This window comes from Equus przewalskii, chromosome 3 (genome assembly GCF_037783145.1).
Source record: "Equus przewalskii isolate Varuska chromosome 3, EquPr2, whole genome shotgun sequence".
NCBI classification, from domain to species: domain Eukaryota; kingdom Metazoa; phylum Chordata; class Mammalia; order Perissodactyla; family Equidae; genus Equus; species Equus przewalskii.
In genome coordinates, this window is record NC_091833.1 from 88,722,118 (window position 1) to 88,740,001 (window position 17,884).

The following is a 17,884-nucleotide window of genomic DNA, read 5'->3' on the forward strand; positions in this document are numbered from 1 at the left end:
TGTTGCTCCCTCCATGATACCTTAAGAGTTCTCGTTTTGCCCTTTCGGTTACCTAGTGAACAGCTTCAAATAAGGGCCGTGGTTTCTGTCTCCTGATAAGACCCTGACTGAGCAGCCTCCCCTGTAAACCGAGAGGCAGGATGGAATCGTGGGAAATGGCCTGAGTTTCGGGGTCACCCGGACCTGGATTTGAAGTCCAGCTCTTGTAATCTGCCAGCTCTTGGACCTGGAACAGGTACCCAGTTTCTTCCAGCCTCGGTTTGCTGCTAATAAAGATGGAGCTTCCAGCCGTTGTGAGGGTAGCTGAAGTGCTTGGCACAAGAGTCCTGCTCAGTGATTAGTAGCCATTAGGATTACCATACTGTTAGCTTTTAAGGCCAAGGCCCAGGTCTTGTATATCTTATCATTCCCAGCAGGGAACAATATAAATCTATTTATATGATCTATGCTTAAAAATCATCTGTTAAATGAAAAAAAAAAGTGCTTAAGACAATTGTGGCTCAGTGGAATAATTAACTTCTACTGACCTAACATGAAATCCTTTGTGGTGGTCAGATTTTGTTTTAAAGTTATAGTTTAAAACATCTTTTTAAGCTGTTATTTTAAAATGAGGAGCAATGAGTTTACCTGGATGATTGGATAAGGAAAGCCTTGTCATTCGCTCTTCTCCCAGCCTGGCAAAACTTCTTAGAGACTGCGTGGTAGGATGTGGGAACGTACCCTATCTTCCAGAAAGAAGCCCAATTTGGCAGGGGAGTGACACATTGGTGGCTCTTTCCGGCTATACGGCAGACACTAGTTTTGTTTTTTGTTTCCTGACACACTTCATAATGAGAAAAGATTCCAACTACTCATATAATCAGTGACATCTCTTCTGAGTGTTGAATTCAGGATTCTAGTGTAAACCCTGGAAATGAACAAGGTCCCTCGTGTCCTGGGCCTTCACAAGTGAATGTGGATAAAAGTCATTCCAGCAGGGAGGGCAGAACAAAGCATCTATTCTTTTATCACAGCAGACAGATAGACACCCAATCTGGGTAACGGCTGTGTACACAGGAGGAGGAGGAAGTCAGCAGTACTTTCTTGTTTCACATTTAGGGTTATATGGGGCTGGGCCTCATAAAGTTATTTGAGTCTGTGTGTGGAAGGTGTACTGTCCAGGCCAAGACTTTCTCAGTCCAAAAGGCCTGAACAAGGATGTGGAAGAGCTGGGTTCATTCCAGAATATTTCCTCCCCAGAAAAGCCTAAAACTTCTACAGAGAGACAAACAGCTGCACAAAATCCCATGTCCTTCATTTCTCAAGCAAACCATGAATCTTACAGCTAACCAGGAGGCAGGTTGGAGAGAACCGGAGGCCTCTATCTGCTTGAGATGGCTTTCCTGCCTTGAAGAGGCTGTTTATTTCTTTGTGGAAGGGCGGTGACTCCTGGACACAGGAAAAGAGCCTGGCAGTTTGCAGGTGGAGCCAGAGAACGAATCATTCTGTTTTCAGAAGACTTTTCTTGTCTCCATACCTACTTGTTTTGGGGCCCTGGTGCCATGTCCTCCAGGGAGCATTTTCGGAACACGCTCTCTTCTCCCAGACCAGGTGAAGAGCTCCTGCTGGGCATCACAATGAACACAGAACCCCATTCTAGACTGTGTGCAGGTGTTGTCTGCTTCCTCTAGACACACACAAACACTGTACGAAACAGAGGAAGAAAGAGAGAGAGAGAGGGAGGGAGGGAGGGAAAGGAGAGGGCAAAGAGTGGGCAGACGGGAGGGAGAAGGGAAGGAAGACAGAGAGAGTGAGAGACAAAGGGAAAATCATTCACAAACAAAAGTGCTATCCGGCTGTGCGAGAGGCAGCCCTTTGCAGAAATCATCACACCCACATGGACTAAGAGGCTCTTTTCTCTGGTTAATCATTCCCCAGGTTGGAGATGGCATGCCCCAACCATCTGCAGAAGCACCTGGCGAAGGAGGAGGTAACCTGAGAGGGGAGAAAGCTGGCCTGTGTCTTGAACAGGCATTAGGCTGAGGTGTGTCAGTCACCTTTGCTATGCTAATTAGGTGCAAGCCAGAGGTTTCTCCTTGGCCTGCACACAGAGCTGGTGGTGGTTCACTAGGACCCCAGGTTTATAAGCAGGTAGAGGCAGCAGCATTCAGCAAGAGCACGGAGTGACAGTGAGGGACGCCAGCCTAGATCAAAGCCAAATAACTCATCAAGCTCCAGGGAACATGTAGCTGATGAATATGCCTCAGGCAGGTTCAAGGACAACTGGTTGGAGGCCAGGGAAGGCACAGAGGCCTGTGCGCCCTCCAAATGGAGCCTGCACGTCCTCTGGGCTGTCCCCGCCGGGTCAGTCCTTGGCTGGGCGTCAGTTATGTCAGGACACTCCATCTGTGCTTCCCCGCCCAGCCATTTCGTTACCTTGTGGTTTCTTTCTCTCCTTGGTTTCCTAGCCACACTTATTTTGAAAAACGTTAACTCTTTCTCAGCTGAATTAAGGTATGTAGGGTATGCCTACATCCAAGCGAGGAAAAATAAAGAGAAAAAAACATTTGTAGTTAGACAAGATGAATGTACAATCTAGTTTCTCCATGCTGCGTCATGGGGTCATACAGGCTGGGCATCAGCTGAGCACCCTTCTGTCTCAACTCCTTTCTTAATAGCTGTGTGACCTTAGACAAGTTAATGTCTCTGAGCCTCAATTTCTTTAATATAAAATGAGGATATTAATCATGCTCAACTCACAGGATAATATGATAATAAGGATCAAATAAGTTAGTAGGCTTGTGGCAAAGAATGCTGCAAGTCCACCTAAATATCTATTCCCTTTCTTTTCTAGTAATGGATTTTTACCTGGACACATGGCAGCCTGAAATAAAGACTACGCATTTGAGTATCCCCGCAGCTAGTTGTTTCATTTGACTAAATCCTGGCCGAGGAGTTACACAAGGAAACATCATGGTCAACTTCTAGGGAAGGTCCTTAAATTGAAAAAGAATTGCCTTCTTGCCCTTTTCTTTTTCTTGCTGGTTAGAACGTGGAAGGGATGGCTAGAGCTCAAGCAGCCCTTTTGGTCCAGGAGGCAGCACACTTAAGATGGTAGAAGAGTAAGAAGAAAGAAGCCTAGGGACAAGAAACACTGCCTTTGCCAGGCAGAGGCTACAGGCCACATGAACAGGATGGAGCACTCAGCCTCCTGACCTCACTTTATTCTCCCTGCTGGGCCTCTCTTGCAAGCAGCAATATGATTTGGAGAAGTGGATAAAGGCCAAAAAGAGCCTCCCAAAACGCACAGACTTTGGAGGTAAGTCAACCTGGGTTTGCCTCTTGGCTTCTTCATCTACTAGCTGTGTGACTTTGGGCTAGTTATGATCCTTTCTGAGCCCCAATCTCCTCATGTTAAAATGGAACATGGGATAATACTGACCCCTCAATATTGTTGTATGATTTAAACAAGAAAATGTCATTCAAGTTCTGAACACAGTGCCTGACAGACTATGAGTATTTGGTAAATGTTTAGAAATAAAGCTTGAACTTTATCTTTCACCGTTTCCAACCCTAGACCCAGGCTTCCTCCAGACCCATCCACTGACTGTCCCCAACACCAACTCTCTCTTCCCAGTGCTGTGCCTTTTGCTCCCTAGGTCTCCACCTAGGCTTCTTCTCTGACCCTCCCCATCTCCCACAGGTTTTCAGAGCAGCTTTAGGCCCTGCTTGAATTCCAGCCCTGGGAGAGCTCTCTCTCTATCTTCTGAGCGGTGCCAGCATTTGATGTCCGACCACTTATTAACATTTACTGCCGTGTGTTGGTATTTAATTTGAAGCGCATGTCTCATCTTGCCAGCCATACCGTACGCTCTGCAATGCGTGGATCATGGCTTTTCCACCTTTTATCCCCTCAGCCCTTAACTGAATGCTGTGTTCTGGCCTCAGTGAATACTTGCTGAACAAGGAAAACAAATCCAATTAACCAGAACCCTCTAATTTATTTTTCAGAATCCTGTTTGGATCTATGTGTCCATGGACCTATTGCTTTTCTGTGTTCCTCAAAGTACAAAGCACACTGGGGTTGGTGCCCTCCTGGAATGTCACCAGGGGCTCAGTGAACTTTGCACAGCATCCCACTTAGGTCCACCAGCAAGATTGCTTTGCCAACCTTGGTCAGTCTTTGGGCATAAAAGGAAAAGGTGAGAGAGGATTTCACTTAGGAGAAATCCATTATTCCAACCAAGAAAAACAATCAAAAAATGTTCTGTGGGTGGTAAGTTGATACTACTACTTGGAATTTGGGAGCACGTTTAACTTGTCGATGGAAAAAGGAGTATTGTCATGTAACCCAACACTATTACTTTGAATATGAGAACGCGTTTAATTTGTCTTTTTAAACAGATAGCTTAGACTCGTTTTACGTGCCTGTGCTTAATTTGCACGCTGCCCCTACTGCCTCGAGGAAATGACCAGAACAGCAATAGTGCTGATCTGGGAGGCTCTAGAATGGTGTCCTCTCCCAGGAGAGGCTGCACGGCCTTCCTCCAAGCAAGCTGGCAAGGCCCACAGGACTGTGAGTTCATCCTAGCTGCACAGTGGGTCAGAAGCATTACAAAAGGAATTCTAGTGCCACCACTGTCACTTTTCAGTAGGTAATTTAAGACTTACTTGGGGATGCTTTTTAAAAACATAAATTCCCTGATTTCTAACCTTAGGCTCCAACCCCAGTATTCAGGAGGTCTATGGGAGAACTCAGGAATCTGCATTTTGACCAAAACTTCAAATAATTTTGATACAGAAGGTGTTACACAGACTATACTTTGAAGAAGACAGCTTTCAGGGAAAGAAGTGTCATTCTTACAGGAATCACTACTGCCTGCCTCTGACAATCTTTCTACTTCAGACGTGGCAGTAACAAAGTAATAACGAGTTAATAATCTGAGTTAAAATGTAGACAGAGCAATAATTTGAGTCTAATTTTGGAGGAGAGATCCTCTGATCCTGGAGAAGTGGGTGGCGAGCTCTGCTAAGAGAGCTTGCACTAAAGGGTGGGTCAAAATGCTTTTTTGGAGGGTAGGGGCAGGTCCTGGAAGTGCTGCCAAACTGTGGAAGAGAAGAACATTGGCCACCAGCTGTTCTGGGAGAGTGACTCATCAGCCTATGTGGCAGTAACCACGGCTGGTGGAATGACTCCCTCAGCCGTGGGGGGCGTGATGGGGGAGGTGATGGCTGTGGTTGGAGAGAGCGGTGCATTCCAGAGGGGAGCCAGACCTCCTGCATGGATGCCTATCCATGCTGTCAGTCACCCTGGCAGTGATGAAGGAGGGAGAGGGAGGGGCAAATGAACGGTCTCAGCAAGACCACAGAGGCACCATTTAGTCATTGGTATTAAAAGCCCTGTGTTCACCATCCCTGGACTCACCCTTGCCTCCTGCTCTTCCTCACCCCTAAATCCAATTAACAAATCTGGTCGACCCTACACTTTAATGTGTTCTAGGTCTCCCCTTTACCATGACCTTTGTTTCACCACTATCACACATGATGCATTTTTCCCTTTCTACATGTGCCCACCACCATGACCAGAACTCGAGCCCCTGTCATCTTTCACTTAGGCTCCAGGCTCCTAACCTGTTGTCCTGCGTCCTGTCTCCCTACCTCCAATCCATCCTTTACACAGCCACCAATGTGTTCTCTCTAAAAATGAAGATCTAAGCATCTCATTCCCTTACTTAACATCCACAGCTGACCACTTAAACTTCAGTGAGCACTAGAATCACCTGGAAGGCTTGTTAAAACACATTCCTGAGCCCTATCTGGAATGTTCTTCACTCTTCCACATTTCCCTCCCTTATCCACTGAATTCCTGACACTACAGGTCTCCATGAAGCCTTCTCCATCTCCTCTGCCTCATCTTCACTTCACCTCCACCATCACCATCATCGTTATCATCACCAACCAATACACACTGAGTATTTATTATGATGCATTCCACTGGATCCTCACAAATAAAAACCCATGACATGGGTACCATTATTCTTCCCATATAATATAAATGTTGAAACTGGGACTCAGATCAGTTCAGAAACTTGCCCCAGTCACACAGCTAGGAAATGGTAGAGCCAGGATTCAATTCTAGCAGCCTGACTCCAGTGCCTGGGCTCCTGACAAGTACCACCTCATTCATGTGGAATTCCCCCCGCCAGGCTCTCTTACATATTTAAACATGCCTGCAATAGAATGGGAGGTCTCTCTTACCAGACTGTGAGTTATTCATGGACAGGGCTTCACCTTTGCTTCCTCTGCCTAGCACGTGAAGAGCACTCAATGATGGGTGATCGAATAAATTAATTACTTGAGCTAGAGTGTTTGCATATGTAAAGTAAATTTTCTGATGGAGTCTTGGGCCATGAGAAATAAGAAGCATTACAGATTATTTAAATTCCTTATCATATAACAACTCAACGTATAGTTATGCACCATATACCATTATATTGGGGATGCATAGGTATCCCTGTGATAATAAATGTAAGTGATACACAGGTATCACTGTATTAGGGGAAACCTTGAGAAGAATGGGGATCCAAAGAACATGGTTGCCATCTACTCCTAGTGGTCACCATTTTGTCCATTCCCATCTTGGTTACCCTGATTATGTCTTTTTAACCTATTCACGATGATGAGAGTTTTTACCCTTAAAACAGCATGAAGGTACCACTACACTGTCATTTTGCAGAAAACTTTAATATCTTTTCTACTGGTCTAGAAAAACAGAAAGTCAACATTTTAAACCAAAAGGAAAAAGAAATTACAGGAGCAGGTACATTCGAGTACAAATTTCCTGTGTGTTTGGAACCAAGACCAAGTCAGTGTTTTCTGTAAATAACCACCATTAAAAAGAGAAGATCAATTATCTTCTATATACAAATCCAAAGTGTAGGCAAACATCAACTTTTGCTGCTTCTCTCTTTCACTGGGAGGGAAATTGTTGCCAGCCAGCCCTCAGGGTATACCCCCTGCTGCAACTTTCTTTCCCAGGTTAAGAAACTACAATCTTGGTCCAGAAAGGAAAATGAGAGAACTCTACATCCCAGAGTAAAAGTGACCTGTCAGCACTCAGAGTTATTCCAGAACTAGTGCACACCTCAGAAGCTTCTCCCCAGTTTTACTCTGGGCTTAAGATCATGGAATGTCAGAAGTGTTTGTTTCTTTTCCATCTGACTTCAAGGTCCTTGTCAAAACGCAGCATGAGTTAACAGGCTCTGTCAAGCAAGTGCCCCGTAAAGGCACTTGAGAGCCCAGCCAGCTCCCTGCACCGTTCTGAAAGGCTGAGATACAGGGAAAAACCAGATGGACAGCTCTCCCCTCCTGCAGTGTACATTCTAATTCTCATGCTGCTGACTGTGCAAATTCCTGCCCTCTCAGGCAGGTTTTGGGTGCAGGTGGCGCCATCCTTGGAGCCAGGAAGGCCCACTGTCTGGGCCTCTGTGTCTTTTCTGCCGACACAGAGGCAAAGCTTCAAGGGCCTTCTCTGACCTGCAGGGGCCCAGAGCCTGGGGTCCTTCCTCAGAGGCCATGTGGACGCTTTTGCTCCCTTTAAAGCAGTGGGCATCAGCAACCGCTTTCTACAACTCCCTTAGGCTGGTTTTTCCACCCTACAAGTCAGTAAGTACACATCTTTGCAGAGAAGCCCGGAGATCTAAGCACCTAAGCAGCAAAAAAATACTTTTCCAACAGGGCCTGCTAAGGACACGTGGTCGCAGACATTTCCTGCCTGAGTCTGAGCAGCTTTCCTCGTCTTGCACACACGCTCCCCCTACTGCCTGACACAGACAATGCACCCCTGGGTCCGGCAACGGGGACCGCCCCAGCCTGGCGCAGGGATGGCCGTGTTGAAAGGCTGCAGAAGAGTTGCCAAAAACCGAAATAGTGGGTCCTTAAGAATTCTTCCATTGCTCCAGTGAAGGGCCTAAGCTGAATCTTTCTTTACACTTCAGGAATAAGCTCTGTAATAAAGACTGAATAAATAAATCCTCCCTAAAATAGAGTTCTGCCAAATAAATTAAATTTAGAGTTCCTCTACGAGTTAAATAAATGAAAAGAATTTTAGATTCTGGGGACTCAGATCCAGGCTTGCTCCTTTATCTGATGTGTGACCTTGGACATGTCAACCTTTTTAAGCCTCAGTTTCTTCATCTGTAATGTTGGCATATTGGTATTGCTTATCTCCTAGTGTTGTTGTGGAAAGAAAACGAAAGGATGAATGTCTGAGAAGAGTGTTTTATAACATGCAAATTTAATGTGAGTTGCTATTATTTCTTTGCCTTCCAACCCAACACACACACACAGGCATACACACACACACACACACACACACACACACACGCCCCTTTTCCATACATCTCAGTGGAAATGGTAGTCGAGGCAACCTGAACCCCGAAAAGGAAGCTGGGCAAGGAAAGCTCAGGCGCAAACAGGAAGTAACAGAAATGCCATCAGAAAAATTACCTCAGGCCAAAGAACCAAAACAGTCTTAGGTTAAGTTTTTAAAGATCAAGTTAGATTTAGTTAATGATTTGGGGTGTTGCCAGCCTGGCTTGACCCCCTGAATTAGAGGGTTTTCAGAAATGACTAGGTAATTCCTCTGACCTAGATTTGACCTCCCAAATGGGAATTCTCCCTCGGCATTTTAGGACCTCTACAGCGGGTAGGTTCCTGCTTTTATAAATGTAAGTCTCTCCTCCTTTTCCCCTGTGGCAACAGGAGGGGCCCAGGCCAGGCCGGCCGGGTGGAGCTGGGGCCCCGCCTTGCTGTGCCCTGGGGAGCCGCCCTGCAGCTCCTCTCAGATTACCGCCTCCCTTCCTGGCTTCACAAACTCGCCACATGGTAGGTTGGCTTCTTGAGAGAATGTAAGAAAAGCACTCCAGTGCCGGCCGCACAAAGAACTTTTACAGGTCTGGGGATTATGTCCAACTTTCCATCCAAATTTTTGTTAAGAGGAGACAAAATCCTAGATATTTTTCTAGGGGGAGAAAAAAACTAAAGGGAAACATATCAACATGTCAGGACACGTTGTGTGGTTTATTTTCTTGTTTTTCCTGTCTCACTCTTGAAACCTCTTTCAAAAATCCTGCCACCTTTCTTAACTCCTCCTTAATTTTGTGTGTATTTTAAAGTAAGGAAGGGAGAGGATTAGAAGCCTAAGAATTTGAAGTCATCACCAAGCATTCCTAAAACTTACTTGTTTGCAGAACCAGAGTTCTTTTTCTGGCATCCAGAAGAAGAGATTTAATTTCTACCTCCCTTGCTTTCACCTTTTTTGTTAAACGACTCCTCTAACCCTTAGCAAAATGCTTTGTGCAAGTGAGAGTAGGAAAGTGAGGAGACCCATGCCCAGCCTTTGAGTGGCTCCAGTCTGTGGACAGTGCTATGGAGACAAATGGAAATAGTCTCAAGATGGTACCCTGTCTCAAGTTAGCTTTTGTATATTTTGCAATGGCCTCCACCTGGACAATGGCCTCCAACTGTACATGTTCAGTTGAAAACTGGACTGTTAGGAATGATGGCAATGGTGCTTTCAAAGTGTTTGCACATTTGAGCCTCATGAGGACCCTGGGAGCACAGTGAAGAGGTAGAATTAAGCTGGTGTTACAGGTGAAGAGATGAGGAGCAGAGAGGTAAAGTGATTCATCCAAGCCACTCAGCTGGTTCCCTATGAAGCCCAAACTAAGAGGTCATGGTCTTCCAAATCCTACTCCAGCATTTAATGCCCACTGAGGCCTTACAGCCAACACGTTCTACAGGCTCTCATTTCTGCCGAACAAATAAACTACTACCATTTTTAAACATAGGGTAACATATGCATTTAAAATAAGATAACTTTTTACAAATTACACAGGGTGTGTTTCCTAAGCAAAAATGAGACTCTGAGGCCTCATTCAACAGATAGTATGTTTTTTATATTAAAAATTTATTTTAAAGGGTAATTCATTTACGTGTTTCAAAAGTCAGAATTCTAAAGCACGGTACACCTAAGAAGTCTTCCTGCCATATCCCATTTCTCCACTTCCTTCTCGCCTTTGTTGATAATTTTTTTTTCATCCTACCTATGTTTGTGAAAATACAAATGTGTATTCTTGTTTATTTGTAGTCCTACAAAAAAGAGAACATGTATAGTGCATTTTGAATTGGTTTTCTGGAAGAGTGGTGGACTTTGCTAAACCATCCCCCTCTTGCCTGGGAACCAAGGGGTCACAGGCATTGATTTGCAAGCAGCCCAAATGTGACGAGAATCCAAAAGAGTTAAAGCAATAGAAGCTTCAACCGGATAGGTTTGCCCCATAAAGCTGGGTCCCTCACTAAACCAGAACCAGACGTGGCTGCTGCAAGTCAAGCCTGGGATTCTATGCCAATCACTGGCTGGGGCAGCTAGCTGTTTCTCATGGCGAAACCTGTGTAGATGCCCAAGTAAAACCCACACGATACGTTAGGACAAATGTTTTCAACATGTAATTGTCTGTTACTGTTGCTCAGAGGACGGTTAGTGATGATTCCCAGGAAGTGTCAGAACGTCTGACAGACAGAGGGGCCATCTTAGTGCAACCTCCAAGTAGGATTCTTCTACCAAAGGAGCTTTCACATCTTTCCCATTGTCACTGTGCCTGGAAAAAACAGAAGATTGAGGGACATCAAACCCAGGCCGCTCCAAGGAGAGGAAGACCAGGGGCTCTCTGTGAGCAGGAACACCAGGCTGAGAGCTGAGAGATGGAAGGTCCAGTGAAGGCCAGTCCAGCTGGGCCACAGCTGCTCTGGGCTCAGGAAAGGACCTGGGTCAGACCAACAAACACAGAGACTGCTTCCTCAGCCCCACTGGTTATGGGTTTAAAACGGTTCCTCATGAGAAGGAGCTGAAGACGGATCCGGGACCCTCCGGATTCTCCACACTGTTGACAAGGCAGGTCCTGAGGAGGCAGCTGGGGGATGCGTCACAGGGTCACCTGTTGCTCCTTGTATTAGTTTACTAGGGCTGCCATAACAAGGTACCACAGATGGGTGGCTTAAACAGCAGAAATCTATTATCTCATGGTGACGGAGGATAAAACTCTGGGATCGAGGTGTCAGCAGGGCTGGCTCCTTCTGAGAGCGCAGGGGAAGCATCCGTTCCAGGCCGCTCTCCTTGGCTTGTGGAGGGTCGTCTTCTCCCTCTGTCTCTTCACATTGTCTCTCCTCTATGTGTGTCTGTCTAGGTCCAAATTTCCTCTTTGTGTAAGGACACCAGTCACACTGGATCAGGGCCCAGCCACCCTAACAATCTCGTTTAACTTGATTACCTTTGTAAAGACCCTATCTGCAAATAAGATCCCATTGTGAGGTGTGGGGGGTTAGGACTCTAACATCTTTTTTGTTTAGATGTTTAAAGAATTTATTTAAATTAAAACTTGCTGCTTATTGTCAGCATTAATAGTAATGTACTATTAGTACTTTTTACTCTTTTAAATACAAATGCCAAAAGCCAAGATTTTCCAGGGTGTTTTTTTTTGCAAAGCACCACTTACTGTTTATTAATAAAGGTTTCTGGGGCCGGCCCTGTGGCCGAATGGTTAAAATTCTGCATGCTCTGCTTTGGCTGCCCAGATTTGCAGATTTGGACCCCAGGAGCAGACCAACTCTATTTGTCAGCCATACTGTGGAGGCATCCCACATACAAAAGAGAGGAAGATTGGCACAAATGTTAGCTCAGGGCTAATCTTCATCAAGCAAAAAATTAAAAAAGAGGAAGATTGGCAACAGATATTAGCTTAGGGCTGAACTTCCTCAAAAAAATGATTTCTGATGTTGAATATGAGAAATTTGAAAAGCATATTCTGCATTTTTTACTCTTATGATATTTACTTGGGATCATAAAATTTTAGAAAAGACTTTTTTCTCCATTTTTTTTTATTATGGCAAAATACACATAATATAAAATTTACCGTCTTAACCATTTTTAAGAGGATGGTTCACTGATGTTAAATACATTTATATTGTTGTGCAACCATCACCAACTTCCAGCTCCATAACTCTTTTCGTTTTATAAAACAGAAACTCCATACCCATTAAACTCCCCTCCCCACTCCCAACCCCTGGCACTTACCATTTTACTTTCTGTCTCTATGATTTTGACTACTCTAAGTATCTCACATAAGTAGAATCAGACAGTAATTGTCTTTTTGTGACTGACTTAGTTCACTTAGCACAATGTCCTCAAGATTTATCCATGTTGTAGCATACTGCAGAATTTCCTTCCTTTTTAAAACTAAATAATATTCCACTGTATGTGTATAGCACATTTCGCTTATTTGTTCCACCATTGATGAACACTGAGGTTGCTTCCACATTTTAGCTATTAGGAATAATACTGCTGTGATCACTGGTATACAAATATCTCTTTGATACCCTGCTTTCAATTCTTTTGAGTATACACCCAGAAGTGGAATTGCTGGATCATACAGTAATTCTATTTTTAATTTTTTGAGGAACCACCATATTGTTTTCACAATGGCTGTACCATTTTAATTCCCACCAACAGTGCATAACAGTTCCAATTTCTCCACATCCTAACACTTATTTTCTGACTTTTGGTAGTAGCTGTCTTGATGGGTGTGACATGGTACCTCATTGAGTTTTGATTTGCATTTCCCCAATGATTAATGATGAGTACCTTTTCATGTGCTTATTGTCCAATTGTATATCTTCTTTGGCAAAATGTCTACTCAAGTCCTTTGCCCATTTTTAAATTGGGTTGTTTGGTTTTTCATTGTTGAGTTTTAGGAGTTCTCTACATATTCTCGATATTAATCCCTTATCAAGTTCCAATATATCCTTTTTGAAGGGACACAACCAACCCATAACATCCCTTTCAGATCCACAATTGTCCTCCCCATTTCCAGAAGTGCTGGCCTCACATCCCCATTCTACCATTGAGAACAAAGCCAGACTGGGTCTGTGGAAGTGTATTACATGGACATGTTATGGAAACTGGGAGGGAGTTTGAGATCCCCTGGTTTATAATCCATTGCTTATGTACTATTTGTATACTAAATATAACATGGTTCTCATTACGGAAAATGGCCCTGTCATTTTCAACAAATGCTTTCTTTTGTCTTTATAAAGTCCAAGGCAGAAAAAAAAAAAAATCCCTCCCACTATTGTGCTATAAACCAAGCTCCCTCACCTCTCCCTCATACACACACCTGACCATTGGACTTGAGATCCTGATGCCCAGATTGTACAAAATCACATGCTCTTTTTACTCAGAAATAAGATTTTTCTTTACCTACACTTTGGAAAATATACCAAGCTACAAGGTATATCACTCTCTCTAGCTGGGCTTTTGGTGTTGTGGTTGTTAGTCATTTTACTTTTGTTTCTGTTAAATCTGGCCTGACATCTTTGCTGAGACACTGTGACAAACACTTTGGACCCAAGACTTGGCATGACCGGGTGTGGCTTGGCCCATCTCTTGTCAGGCAGGTGCAAACAACCAAGCTCAGTTCAAACATGCTCCAGGGATTCAGCACCTGGAAATCCCCACAAAGCTAATTCCATTCCAGACCTTTCTCAACACCCAGAGGAGGGAGCGCAAGGGCTGATTGTCCTTACAAGTTTTCCTGCCTGCAATTCTATAGTCTGGGGGATTGTAGGGGTATGGGGTGAGTAGGAATGTATATTTATTAGTGTTGGGTCTCAAGGCAAGAAGTAGATCTGATGCCTTAGAGGAGCCCAGTGACCAAATGTCATGCCCTGTAATTCTGAACGATGGTCTTTAGAACTGAGTGACTTCTGGCCCAGGGGTAACTACCTCAAACCCCTCTACCAGCCTCAGACCAAGGACCTATTTTCCACAGGCCTATTGCCTTTGTGATTCTGGTGTTTTGTTGTTTCCCGTCACTCTTGTTTTCCACATTTCTTGGGCTCCATCCAATGCTGAGTAATGATTCAGAGCCAGAAGCTTTGAGGAGTTAAGCTGCCACTCCAAAGAGGGGAGTAACTAACAGCTCCAGGCACCAAATGGTGGACCCCCTTACATGACCCATAAGCTCATGGCCTCAAGGGGCCTGTAGGAGGAGTTGGGTGTAGCCAAGCCAGGGTGATGTGTTTTCTTTGGCAGGGCTGGGGAGAAGCAAAGATGTTCCAAGCTGAACCTCCATCACTGGTCTTCCTAGGGGAGGTCTCTTACTTCACACACTAAGTGTGACAGCCCGTAGGCTACTGCTCTTCTTCCTTTCTCCTCCCCTGTCCCATCCCACTCAAGGTTCATCTTTGGAACTATTTTAGTCCAAAATCTCCTTAGGGTGAAGGAAAGATCTGAAATTGGGAAGGGTGTAACACAGTCTTTTCCCTTGCATGACCCTGGTATATGACACATCCACTGGACACCATGCTGGTTGGAACTTATGGGTGGACCCCAGGGTTGGTGTGGGAATTCCGCATGTCTGAAAGAATGCCTGAAGTGAGGTGCTGGGCACATGAGCAAGCAACCAAAGTGCACTGTGCAAAATGATGATAATGATGAAGACAGCAACAACAGCCAACATGTGCTAAGTGCCATTGTGTGCTAGGTGGTGTTCAATTTAGTCCTCACAACAATCCTATGAGGTAGCTTACTATTACTATTCCCATTTTGCCAGTGAGGAAACTGTGTCACAGAGAAGTCCATGATTACACAGTTAATAAGAAGTCGCACAGTTAATACAAAGCAGAGACAGCCAGGACTTAACCCTGGCAGTCCAGCTCTGCAGTTGACACTCTCAGTCATCACTCTGGATTAACAAAAACATGAGTATTACTGTCCTCATTTTACAAGTTAGGAGACTGAGGTGCAGCAAAGTCAAGTGCCTTGACCCATCCCACACAGCCCGGGAGACGCAGAGCCGAGACAGGCCCCTCCCATTCTGACTCTTACCCACGCCCCCCCATCGTGGGGTGGGGAGGTTAAGGAAGAGCCATGGAGTCAGGATGTAACTGCATCCTACCCGCCCTTCTCCACCCCAAGTTTCTACCTTCCTCCTGAAGCTTCAAGCTCTCATTTCAAGGGACAGGAAGCTACCAGAAAAAGAGCCAGATAGTGAGGGAGCAGGTGCAGAAATGAGAAACCTGCACCTGCAACCAGGAATCAGTCCAACACGCCTCACGGAACTGACACCTGGCCACCCAGGTAAGACGTCCAGAGGCCCCGAAGCAAAGGAAGGTGAGCAAAAGAGGAAGTCAGACTTTCCAGAAAGGTGAACACAGAGTAGCAGAAAAAAACAAAAGGGGGTTAAGATGTGGAAAAAACAGGTTGGAATCAGATACCCCTTCAGTTATAAAGAACTATAGAGAGGAAGTAGTCCAAACCTCTTATTTTATGAATAATGAGAGCAAACGCTGATTGGGCTCTTCTCATGTGCCAGGCACTGTGCTAAGGACTTTCCTCGTGCTGACAACAATCTTATGAGGCAGGTGCCATTTTGGTCTTCACGGGGAAACTGAGTCAAAGGTTAATTGGCCCAGTAAGCGGTAGACCCAGGCACTCTCCTTTGCTCCAAAGCTTAGCTTTTTTTGTACTGTATAACCTTTTGTGATGGACCATTCCAAACAGACAAAATTAGAGAGAATACTGTAATGAACCCCTGTAAATCCACTGACCAGTTGCAATAATCATCAACACAAGACAGATCCTATTTCACCATCTATCCCTCATCCATTCTTCTACTACTAGAATAGTTTGAAGTAAACCACATACATATTACTTCTGTATTATATCATCCTCTTATTATCCGAACATACCTTAATATGTTTCTACAAGAAAAAAGGACTTTCTTAACACAGCCATAATACCAGTGCTACATCTAAAGAAAATAACAATAATCTAATATCATCATATATCCAAACACTGTTCAGATAGCTCACATTGTCCCATAAGTGTATTTTTACAGTTGGTTTATTTGAATTAGAATCAAAAATGACCCACACATTACATTTGATCGATGTCTCTTAAATCTCTAACATATAAGGTCCCCTCCCCACTACCATTCATTTGTTGAAGAAATGAGGTTATTTGTTCATAAATATTGCTGCCCAAAGTTACTACAAGTGTAGTACAATTACAAGTGTAACTTCTCACTTTTTGGGTTTTGCTGATTATAGTCCTGTGGTGTCATTTAACGTGTTCCTGCATTTTGTGTATTTCTTGTAAACTGCTTAAGCCTACTTTTTTCCAGAAGATGAAAGCTCTAGCTCAAGCCCCCAGAGCTAGTGAAAGACAGAACCAGGACTGGAATTCAGTCTTCTGACTCCAGCCCCCTGCCCCTCCGCTCCATCACAGGACTTGAATCTAGAATTTTCTCCCTGGAATGGAAGGATTGCTTGGCTGTCACATGACCTTCCTCCTCTTCTACCTCCTTCTGTGAGAGAAGCCAAGAGAGGATCAGTGGGAAAGTTTAAACCTTTCTTTGGTATATGGCAATATTTTAATTTTAAACAGATGGTGGGAGGGAGGGGTCTCCCCAAGCCTGGGTGGGGCTAGGCACCTTCAGCTTTTGCCAAAGGACTGGAAGCATTTAAGCCAGAACTCTGGCATAGAACATCATTCTTATTCCCTGTCTCTCCTTTCAGATATTGAGAACCAATTTACCTGAGTGAGTGCTGACAGGCACATTTCATCCCTTTGACTTATCCATTTTAATCAGAGAGAAAGAGCTGTGTGCACACTAGAGATGCTAGATGCCTAAGGAGATGCACAGCATCCCACTTGGGGAAATAGGCAGGGAACAGCTAATGAAAGTGGCAACCATTCTGTGTGTTTTGGAAGTGTTTTTTTTCCCATTCCTGCTACACTGAGCGTGCAAATGCCAGAGCCAAAACTGTATAACACAGATAAACAGAACTATTCTCATCACAGGAGGAAGAAACCCACCCCATACCAAAACTGTACCAGGGTAGGGGGGAGCGGGGAAGAACAGTGGCTCAAATGCACAGTAACAGTGCTAGATCACATTTATTGGACATTTAAAACACACGTGGCACTTTATATGCAGTATCTCATTTCGTCCTCATGACAACCCTGCAAGGTAGAAAATAGGTGCTTTAAGAACCCGAATTTGCAGATGAGGAGAAACATGAGATCACACAGACACTATGAGTAAAGGTGGAATTCAAATCCACATTTTTCTCACTTAGTGTCTGTGGCTTAACCATGTAGCCTTACACAAGGTCAGCTAAATTAAGATAGCTATTTGGGAAGGCGTAGCAATTTAGAAGGGAGCTTCAGGAGGGTTTAGGAGTGGCTCAGGTAATACACACTGGGGTTCCAAGCCTTTGGGGAACAGTCAACTTCCATTTTAACACAAGTCTCCAAAGTCCATTCAGTGAATTTCATAGAGGGAGAGATGAGAAGGTTCCACAGGAGTTGACCATCGAGAAGCAGCAGTTAAACGCTGTCCTGTTCTCTCTCTGTCAAGTCGTGGCTCCTAACTGGGAAGGAGTACCAGGGTCACATCTGGCACACATAAAATCTAGTCTGAATTCGAAAGTGACACCTCCTGTGGGTGGATAAATTGCAAAAGTGTACCCCTTTGGAAGGCCCCTTCTGTAAGAGTGGTGTCTGCAGTAGGGCTCACGTCTTGGCCAGTGTTGGGTCTGATCTCAGTCCTGAAGCCCTGAAGCCAAGCACAGAGGAGGCAGCAGAACCCTGGAAGAGTCAAGCTTGTTTCCCCACCCAGGATGCTTTATACCTGTCAAGCCAAGTCACTGCTGCTGAGCTGTTACCATCTTTTGGTGGTTGTTTCACGTGCCTGTGGTCTCTTGTTGGCTCAGAAGAGGGCAGAACCCAATTACTAGATTACTCAAAATGCTGGTTTTCTTTTTTTCTTTTTTTTCCACCACA

General features: G+C 44.6%; 1 protein-coding gene and 1 long non-coding RNA gene across 3 annotated transcripts in view; one reads left to right on the top strand and one right to left on the bottom strand.

Annotated features, from left to right (window-relative positions):
* LOC139082605 (uncharacterized) overlaps positions 1-2,896 on the top strand; it is a 254,082-nt gene extending 251,186 nt beyond the window's left edge. The window contains exons 10-12 of the mRNA XM_070615165.1: positions 57-235; positions 1,918-2,023; positions 2,834-2,896. The gene's annotated coding sequence lies outside the window, so the exon portion shown is untranslated. The remainder of the gene's footprint in view (positions 1-56; positions 236-1,917; positions 2,024-2,833) is intronic.
* The window catches only part of LOC139082606 (uncharacterized), a 64,403-nt gene that overhangs the window by 21,834 nt on the left and 24,685 nt on the right, over positions 1-17,884 (bottom strand). Inside the window, exon 6 of one of the 2 annotated variants that reach the window (XR_011538805.1) lies at positions 10,466-10,640. The exons of the other annotated variant lie outside the window; for it this stretch is intronic. This is a non-coding gene — a long non-coding RNA (uncharacterized lncRNA). Of the gene's footprint in view, positions 1-10,465; positions 10,641-17,884 lie in introns of those variants that run through there. 2 annotated transcript variants of the gene reach the window in all.